Source organism: Brassica napus, chromosome C7 (assembly GCF_020379485.1).
Source record: "Brassica napus cultivar Da-Ae chromosome C7, Da-Ae, whole genome shotgun sequence".
NCBI classification, from domain to species: Eukaryota; Viridiplantae; Streptophyta; class Magnoliopsida; order Brassicales; family Brassicaceae; genus Brassica; species Brassica napus.
Genome location: NC_063450.1, coordinates 6,449,169 through 6,459,397, shown reverse-complemented (window position 1 = coordinate 6,459,397; position 10,229 = coordinate 6,449,169). Strand labels below are relative to the sequence as shown.

The following is a 10,229-nucleotide window of genomic DNA, read 5'->3' as shown; positions in this document are numbered from 1 at the left end:
GCATTTGAGATGTTTTGTAGCCTTTCTAGGATGTTTTCAATGCTGAACTGATGCCATCCTATCTTGTCGTAGGCGTATGCTGATAGCTCGTTTAGTTCCTCATGCATTAACTCCATTTTGTTTTGTATCAGCTGCTCGTCGTCTGGTGTAGACGTGGTATCGATCGATGCGACCAAGTGTTTATCGGTCGATACTGGTGCCTTACTGTCGATCGATTTGGAGCGATTTCAGGTGATCGATGCTGATATCTGGTGTTGAGATGCGAGTTGTCTCTTAGTGGCTTTGACTTTCTTCTGTAACCACTCTGCTTGGTTATCCAGTCCACCGAGTCTGACGTCGAATGGAAACTAGATGTCATCACACCGCTTCTCAAGTCATTCCTCCATGGTGTCTAGAGCTGTGTAAAGCTTTGATGTGATCTGATCAACTTCTGCTGTTGTGTAGGGAAGATGTTCTGTAGGTTTCTTGCCATCAAGCTAGGCCCTACGGAACCTATCGATCGATGTTGAACCTTCTTCCTGAAAATCATGTTGATCATTAAGCTTGCCAATGTCCCTCGGGACATTCATCATCTGTGTAGACAAGGTGTCCAAGTATCGCATGATAGGTGAGGTGAAACGGTCGTGCATATCCTCGTAGGTTTGTAACCTATCTTCCATGGCTGCGAATTTGCTGTCGATCGATGTGATGGTGCAGATATCGATCGATGTGGCTGGTTGTGGATCCTTCTTGCGAATGGTGTCCAAATCTTGTTGTAGCAGATCAATTCTCGTGATTAACCAGTCCACGTTGTTTTTGAGAGGGTTGTATACGTCGTTAATCCCCGTGTTGATGTATGCGATCTCCCATTCATCTTTTTTCTCTGCCAAACTTTCCGGTTCTGCAGGAATTTGGGATGTCTATGGCTTGACGTCGATCAATGTTGCTTTGTTGGCGTAAATCGATGGTGATGTCGTAGCTTCTTTCTCAAGGTTGTGCTGCATACTCTCAATCTCTGTCCTCATCTCTGCCATACTTCTGAAAAGCTCATTGTAACCTTTGTCCAAAGGCTGATAAGTGTCATCTACCAATGTATTGAGTTCATCTCCTAGCTTTTCCTGAGCTCCATAAACACCAGTCACCATCTCATTAATCTCATCCTTGGTGTAGATCTCTGGTGCCAGTTTTCTAGGTGTGAAATTAAAATAGGGATGCTCTCTCCAGAATTTTTCTGATGTTGTCCTTGGTAACAGGGATCATCTCACCAGCTACGCTCCTTGCATATCCAGACTCATCTCTGTAGACACCATATTCGTCCTTCTGTTCCCATCTGAACTTTCTGGCTCCATAGATGTCATAAGCGCGATGTCCAAATTCGTAACGTCTGTCGATTGATGGTGAAGGTTCCTTGTCGAGCGACATTGGTGTTACCCTCTCGAACGATGTAGGAGAAACCTTGTCGATCGATGCTTGGCCAACTGGTCGGCACGATTGGTGTGAACCAATTTCTGTTGTGTCGGCCCTTGGATATTCGTCTGGAACAGATGGAATGTTGTCTGGAATGATGCGTTGCTGCATAAACAAGTTGTCTGGTCCATTGGCCACCTGAAGAATGACTACTATGTCCTCTCTGGATACTTGTAGAATCCTTCCATCCATTGCTCTTGCATGGCCATCTGGGTCCCTGAAAATACCAAATTCATCAGGAGTTAGAAAACCGTAATCAATACTCATATTCTTCTTAGTAAATAAAGAAAGTTTAGGTTTATAATGAGATTCGATCGATGTTGATATTGGAGTATCGATCGATGGTAGACGTTTGTCTGCTGAATTAGGGTTTTTGGATCGAATGCTCTTCCTTGATGTTCCTTCTGATTGGTTAGTGAGAGCATTCATCTTTTCTGCTTCGGTGTCGTGATAAGTTATATGGGGTGCAAAACTCCTTATATAGGTGTTGGTAAACCTACTTGGGATTGGAATATTCCCTTTCTCCTTTTTTAAGGCGACGGCTTTAATATCGATCGATGTACCAGGTGTGGTATCGATCGATGCATAAGATCGTTTTGCTGGATGAGGGTGGGTATCGACCGATGCTGAGTAGACTCTGTCGATCGATGGTGGAGACGTGTTGTTGCAGGAATGGCTTGAATATCTATCATCATGCATAGCAATCTCTATAGCTCTTTCCTTCCAGTAATCCTCATCATACTCCTCAGTAGGATCCTCATTGGATGAAGGAATTACAGTCTCTACTGCAAAACTTTCATGGAATCCACTGTCTGCCCAACTGCCTATGGAATAGTCATCACGTCCTCTTTTGTTGGGTTATTGAAAGGAAAAGTTTGGATAACACTGATCTGGTAACGTGAAGTGGTCAACCGGATGCTTCCCGTCGAGCGACGTGGGATAGTGTTCATCGGTCGTCGGTGACTCATTGGAATCGATCGATGATGCAGTGTGAGTGTCGATCGATTCTGAGTACTCTATTTCGTACTCTGCTCCACAATGGCATGCTGCAATGTAGCCAAGACCATTTCCAAGCTCCACGAGGTTGACCTGTTGTCTCACAACTCAAACTGGGTCATAGTGGACGTCTGGATCTATCAGTGTCAGACACAATCTGTTGGTGTTCATGTCACATACAGCTCCTTCTGTAGCCAGGAAATCTCTTCCAAGTAGAAGTGAAGAGTTCTAGTTAAGCTTGATGTCCAGGACATGAAAATCTACTGGGACAAGGGCATTACCAATCTGTACCTCAAGCTCTTATGATGCCTACTGAGCTTCTTTCTGAAAGGTCTACGAAGGTGAAAGATTCTGATGAGGGCTCTATTTTCAGACCCAGCTAGTCTGCCATAACCTTAGGTAGTATGCTGACTGATGCTCCTGTGTCACAATGTGCATGGGGAAATTCAATACCCTTCACCACACATGGTATTGCAAACTTCCCAGGATCACTCTTCTTCTTCAATGTGATCCTTAGTTTCATCCTTTCCCTGACATGATGAAACCTTCTCCTAATGTTCTCCTCAGTCTCCTTAGTCTCTTTGAAGAACATCCACAACCGGTGTGTGAAATAAACTTCATCAAAAGGTTTCTCCACTGGGATTTTGAGGACTCTCTTAGTGAAACTATCCATCTCCTTCTCATTAGCTTCCCTCTTAAGGTTCTTAGGAATCTTCTCCTTCCTTTTCCTTAACCTTCTTCCTTCAGTTGCCTCATCAACTTGCATAGGCGCTAGTGTAGTGTCTGAAGGGTTGGTTGTAGGTTCTGGTGGGTTTGCTAAAGGTTTAGGTGGTGGTCTGAGTGCGTTGATTCGGTCATTATCAATAGATGATAACTGCACTCGGTAGGTGAGAGGTTCCCATCGATCGATGGGAGGTGAGGGGGGTCGATCGATATCGGTCTCTCTCTGTCGGTCGACTGCTGGCTCATGCTGTCGATCGATTTTGACGTAGAAAGAGGAGGGTGGGTGAGGATGTTTTTCTGCGAATTCCTCATGAGTCATGATTCGAACTGCACTACACTCCGCAGTCGATTCAGCAGATGACGTCGATCGATGTTTAGAGTAATCTGTCGATCGATCTTCGTCATGGTCTGTCGAGCGATGTGTATCTATTAACATCGGTCGACACCAATGTGATCCGCTGAAACTCATGGAGCTTTCAACATCGAAGTCTCCTTCTCCAAGCTTCTCATGCTTCACCACTTGCAAGAAATCATCATCTATGATGGCATTTACGTGGTGTTTTGCTTTCTCAACTGCTGCCTCTCTAGCCAAGGCTTCTTGCCTCTTTAAAGTGTCTTCAGTCTGAACCACTTGCATTTCAAGCTTCCTCACCTGAGTCCCTAAGGTCTCAATTCTTGTGTTCAGACTATTGTAGCCGGAATCTATCTTCCCATTGAAATCCACAGTGAGTTGTTGCTGTCCTTCCAGAACTCTGTCAAGCATCGCTTCAATCTTGCTTTCCTGAGTCTGTGGTGGATTTTGGTAGAATGAGTTTCCATAGCCTCTGCTGTTGTTGCTGAAAGGTTTCTGGAACTGTGAACTCTGGTTACTCCTCTGATCATTGCCAAAGAAGTTTCTGTTTCCACCCTGGTTTCCAGACCTCTGAAATCCAGTACCTCCAATGTAGTTCACATCTTCTTCTCCTTCCATGTCTACAGCTTCTTCTCCTTCAGCTGAGCAGACCTGCTTCCTAAGAAGCTCATGAACTACATCTAACTTTGCTCTAACTTCGTCCATATGCTCCTTTCCTAGGGATGCAACAGACTTCTTCCTCTCAAAGTCAGTGTTCTTGGTGCTGCTGCTGTTTGCTAGATTTTCTATCAGTCTCACAGCCTCCACCGGATTCCTGGTGTTAAAATTTTCCTCGCTAGATGTATCACGAGCCATCTGATACCTCAAGGCGATACCTCTGAAGAAAGTGCTCAGCAGTTGCACTTCGTTGAATCCGTGGTGTGGACAGTCTCGCTGGAAGAACTTGAATCTGATCCACGCATCTTTGAAAGACTCTCCAGTCTCCTGCGCGAATGTAGCAATTTTGCTCCTCAAGTCTTCAGCGCATGCCTCATCGAAGAAGTTTCGCAAGAAAGCATTCTTAATGTCGGCCCAGGATGTTAGAGAACCTGTGGGTAGCTGCTTAAGCCAGTGCATCACTTCTCCAGCCAGAGAATACTTGAAGAGCTTGCACAATAGGTAGTCCTCGGGGAATCCATCCATACGAATAGCAGCGATAAGATCCTCGAACCTCTCCTGATGGTCCATAGGATGCTCGGGCTGTAACCCAGAGTAGGGTATCTGCGACACGAGTGTGTAGTACTGAGGCTTCAGCTCAAAATTCTGCTTCTGAATCTCTGGAAGTCAAATAGCTGATCTGTTGGCGTAGTACTCATCTGGACGATTGTAGTCAGCCAGTGCCCTTGGTCAAGCAGCCTCTTCTACAGGTTGAGCAGCTCCTGTAGCATCAGTATCAGGGATTACATTCCCTTGAGCGTCTAGTTTCTGACCTGTTGCATTACGCAGATGACCATCCTGGTCATACATGTCTCCATTCTCGTCATGTCTGAGAATAACAATCGCAACCATGTTTCGCGACTGATGATCGATCGATGTACTCGGTGTAGTATCGATCGATGTCGACGATGAAGGTCGGGTGTCGGTCGACTGTTGGGTGCGAGAATCAGTCGATGTGAAAGCTGTTTCGTCGAGCGATGTGGAACGTTGGTCTTTGCGGATCGCGCGTTCCAAGTGAGCAGGATCTTCTGAGAATAGCAGGTGTTTGTCCTTGTTGCTTCTGGTACTGTTGGGCATGCACCCGAAAAGACAAGAAAAAATTTTTGTGTCAGAATGGGGGTAGAGAAAAGAATAAAAATCAATAACACTAAATCTAATGGCGATCAAAGCTCCCCGGCAACGGCGCCAAATTTGGTACCACTCAAATTATCCTAAGGAGTGAATTACTCTCTCAAATAAGAGGTTCAGTTGCAGTACTTAGGGATCGAATCCACAAGGAGCTAGGGAACCTATTAAATCTAGTCAGGTTATTAATTCTAGGTGTTTGTTGTTTTATGGTTTAAAAGTAAATAGCAATCCTAATTGAGCAAGTCTATTGCTTGACTAACAAGATGACTGGGGGTGTAACTTTATTGGAAGATATTAGATGCAAGGTTTCTATTTAGGTGTTAGAGATTATAATCCTTTAGATGCCTAACAGTTGCATGCATGATATATTAGAGCTCAACTCCTTAATCACAGTGATCAGCGATGGCAATGTTTCACTGGTTAACTAAATAGATCTTGGATCTCAACTGTCGTCTTTTGATCACAAGAAAGTGTCGATCGATACACCTTTCGCAATATCGATCGATTATCAGAAGACAATATCGATCGATAGCTTCTAGCTAAGCCCTAGGCACGGGTTGATAATACTCACTAGTCTCCTAGATCAGCGGTTAGCTCTCTCTAGCAGTCCTATCATGACAGATTAGATTCAGGACAGGATGATCAAGGATGCTTGACACATGCAAATTCCTAGGTTCATGTTCTAGTTAGCAAGGCTAAAATAAGCATTAAGAACAATCAATCAATGAATATCACAACTCAACAAATCTATAGTTGGGGCTAGTCTCTCTAACCTATTTGAACCCTGAATCTAACAAGTAAACTACTCAGACATAGCTAAGCAATTCATGACACAAAATATAGATAAACACTGCATAGAATAGAATAGATGAATCAATGGAGTTCCAATCACAAATCTCTCTATGATTTTCTCTCCTAAACCTCTCTCTCTCTCTCTCTCTCTCTCTTGCTGAAAGTAAGAATACAATGGTGGCTCAAAACTCTCTGCCTCCTAACACTTAGGCAAGTATATAACTATTAGGTTAAAAACTCGTCAGGGGTAATCTTGTAATTTGGTGAAGCCTTGGGTTTAAAGTCGGCTGGAACCAAGTCGCGCATCTCGCGTCTCGACATCGATCGATGGTACAGGATGTACATCGATCGATCATAATCTTCAATAGTCGAGGCTTCTCTTATGTATCGATCGATGGCACTGGATGTGCATCGAACGATTGCTTTTTCTTCGTATCGACCTCTAATGGTCAGCTCAGATGAAATCTCTTTTAAGCTCCTAAATGCTCCATAATCATCACTTTACTCCAAGATACTGCTGAACCTGAAAACATACCTAATAGGATAGAATATATAATATATAGATAGTAAAACACTTATATACCATGGATGGAAATGAGTCAAATCCATGGTATATCAGCTACAAGCTATTTTCGGCAAATCTTTGAGTCTTCTACTCCAGAAGACATTGAAGAGGCGCTATCTGCAGTTCCTACGACGATTACGGGATCAATGATGACAGCCTCACAGCTCCTGTTTCTCAATGGTGTTGGACACAATTTTGGTAATACCTTAACGGGCCGCGATCAAAGACATGGGCCTTAGGGAGCCGAAGCCCATAGCGAATAGTCAAGTTCGAAGGAGAGTCATCGAGGTCGTCGGAGATCGTGGAACAAGAGACGAAAATCTCGGAACCGTTATGAAACATCACGAGGTTGACTTACTATAAAGGAAGAAGATGGGACATGAAGAAGAACACGTTGAAAACCCTTGAGAGAGCTACACACATACATCGACCTTGTTTTCTCCTGTTCTTAGATCCTTTTCTTTACCAATCTCACTTGTGTAATTCGATCTAGTTCAACTTATTGTATTCGATCCTATTCAGCAATAAAGTCCATTTTTGCCAACTGGAAACTGTTAACATCGTTGTGTTCTAAAGATATCGTTGCCTACATCTTTTATCTTCCCTAGATCAAACTTCCGATCACTATCAAATACATAGTGTAGATTTTAGGTTCTACATTTTGGCGCCGACTGTGGGGAAACCGATCTAAGTTTCCTAAGCGCGACAATGGATCCTACCCCAACCCGATCTAACTGCGTCGAATCGATCGATCTCGATCTCTCCAGATCGATGAAGCCGATCGCATCGAGAAAAATCGATACTCTCGACAAGCGATCCTGCCCTTCGCGAGAAACGACTAGCGATTCCACCATCACCGCCCTCGAGGTTATAATACCAAAAGGAGAAATCGTGATCTTCCACGAACACGAAACTGCAAAGCTCGACATGCCTCACGACGATGCCTTGGTGATCGCATTGGAAATCGAGGGCGCCACCTTCTCGAAAATCCTCATCGACACTGGAAGTGCTGTCGACATCATCTCACAAAAAACGCTACGGTCGCTCGAGCAACCGATCCCAACGATCAAACCAAAAACGACATCCCTCGCTAGCTTCGATGGAAATTCGATCCGCTCGCTCGGGACCATAGTGTTAAACACCAGAGCTCACGATCTGAAACTGAAAGCATAATTCACCGTAATCGATCATCTTATACCCTTCGATGCCATCGTAGGGCGCCCCTGGTTGCACCAGATGAGGGCAGTTCCCTCGGTTTATCACCAATGCGTGAAGTTTTTATCTCCAACCGGCGCGAAAACCATGCTCGGAAGCCAAAAACAGGCCCGCGCCTGTTACCTATCCGAATTTCGAAAGATGCCGCAAAAGGAGGAGAATATCCCACTCACACGCGACCTCTCGGTAAAAGATCCCGCCAAAGACCTATCGAGCATCGTCGCCCTAGACGAGAGCTCCCCCGAGAAGGGCGTTAACATCAGGAACGATCTCCCTCCCATGGTTAGAAACGACCTCGTATCTTTCCTCAAGCAAAATATTAAAACATTCGCATGGTCTGCGGCAAACATGCCTGGAATCGACATCAACATCACCTCTCATGATCTGAATGTCGATCCTACGTTCAAACAAGTAAAACAGAAATGAAGAAAGCTAGGACCTGAACGAGCCAAAGCGGTAAACGACGAAGTCGACAAGCTCCTGAAAATTGGTTCCATTTACGAAGTCCAATATCCCGACTGGCTTGCAAACCCAGTCGCAGTAAAAAAGAAAAACGGAAAGTGGAGAGTGTGCATCGACTTCACCGATCTCAACAAAGCTTGCCCAAAAGATAGCTTCCCATTACCGCATATTGACCGACTAGTAGAAGCCACGGCCGGTCACGAACTACTCTCGTTCATGGACGCATTTTCCGGCTACAATCAGATCGTCATGAATCCCTATGACCAGGAAAAAACCAGTTTCATCACCGAGCGAGGCACCTATTGCTACAAAGTAATGCCGTTCGGGATAAAGAACGTCGGAGCTACCTATCAAAGACTAGTATATAGACGATATGCTAGTAAAATCGTCAAAGGCCAACGACCACGTTCTGCAGCTCCAAGAATGTTTCAACATTCTTTATAAGTTCGGGATGAAACTGAATCCTACAAAATGCACTTTTGGAGTGGCCTCTGGCGAGTTCCTCGGATACCTCGTAACCGAAAGGGGAATCGAGTCCAACCCGAAACAGATTGCTGCGCTCATCTATACTTTGCCTCCCAGATCGATCCGAGAGGTACAGCGCCTCACCGGTAAAATGGCCGCATTAAACCGCTTCATTTCCAGGTCAACCGACAGATGTCTTCCTTTCTACAAGCTGTTGAAAGGAAATAAGAAATTCGAGTGGAACACCGAATGCGACTCCGCCCTGAAAGAGCTTAAGACATAAATCAGCGAGCCGCCCGTTCTGTCAAAACCAATCATAGGAGAGATCCTCCTTTTGTACGTAGCGACCTCCGAACACGCAGTAAACGGAGTGCTGATTCGCGAAGAAAGCGGAGAAAAAGGACCGATATACTATATAAGTAGATCGTTGGTGGACGCTGAAACCAGATATCCCTTGATGGAAAAACTGGCACTAGCAGTCTTAACCGCGGCCCAAAAATTAAGACCTTATTTTCAGTCACATTCAATCACGGTCATGACATCGCAACCCCTGTAAACAGTGCTCCATAGTCCGAGCCAATCAGGAAAATTGGCAAAATGGGCGATCGAGCTCAGTGAATACGATATCGAATACAAACCATGAACGAGCTCGAAAGCGCAAGTGCTAGCCGATTTTGTGATCAAACTCGTCCCAAAAGAAAACAGCACGAGATCGAATTCCCAGACGTGGAAATTACACGTTGATGGGGCCTCGTCGAGGCAGGGGTCCGGAATCGGAATACAACTCGAATCCCCGACAGGGGAAATGATCGAGCAATCATTTCGTCTAGGATTCAGCGCGTCAACCAACGAAGCCGAATATGAGTCTTTGATCGCCGGCCTACGACTTGCGCGAAGCGTCGGAGCTCGGGAAATAAGCGCCTTCAGCGACTCGCAGTTAGTCACAAGCCAATTCCACGGCGAATACGAAGCGAAAAACAAAAGAATGGAAGCATATCTGACAATCCTAAAAGAGATCGCCCAACAATTCGATAAATTCGAGCTCACCAAAATCCCAAGAGGAGACAACACGTCGGCCAATGCTCTAGCCGCGCTAGCTTCGACGTCCAACCTAGCATATATCTCTCGCGCAAAGAAAGCGATCTCCAAGGGGATCTCCTCCCGCGCATCGACGCAATCACCACGCGAAGCAGAGCACAAAAAGAAAGCCAAGAGCTCGATAATACCAGCAGCGAGCTCAACAGTCCATCGGCCCCAAGCACGTCGCGCGTCAGAACTAGAAGAACCACGACCACGACCACCGACCCCGAAGAAGCCGTCCATGAAACTAACAACGAGGCACATGACGCCTTCAAAAAAGAGCTCGAAGCTAGACCGGATTGGAAAATC

General features: G+C 45.3%; 1 non-coding gene across 1 annotated transcript; it reads left to right on the top strand.

Moving 5' to 3' along the window:
• The first annotated feature begins 4,427 nt into the window (after positions 1–4,427).
• On the top strand, positions 4,428–4,535 carry LOC125590945. The gene has a single exon (XR_007326942.1). It is a non-coding gene; the product is annotated as a small nucleolar RNA R71 (small nucleolar RNA).
• Positions 4,536–10,229: the final 5,694 nt, after the last annotated feature.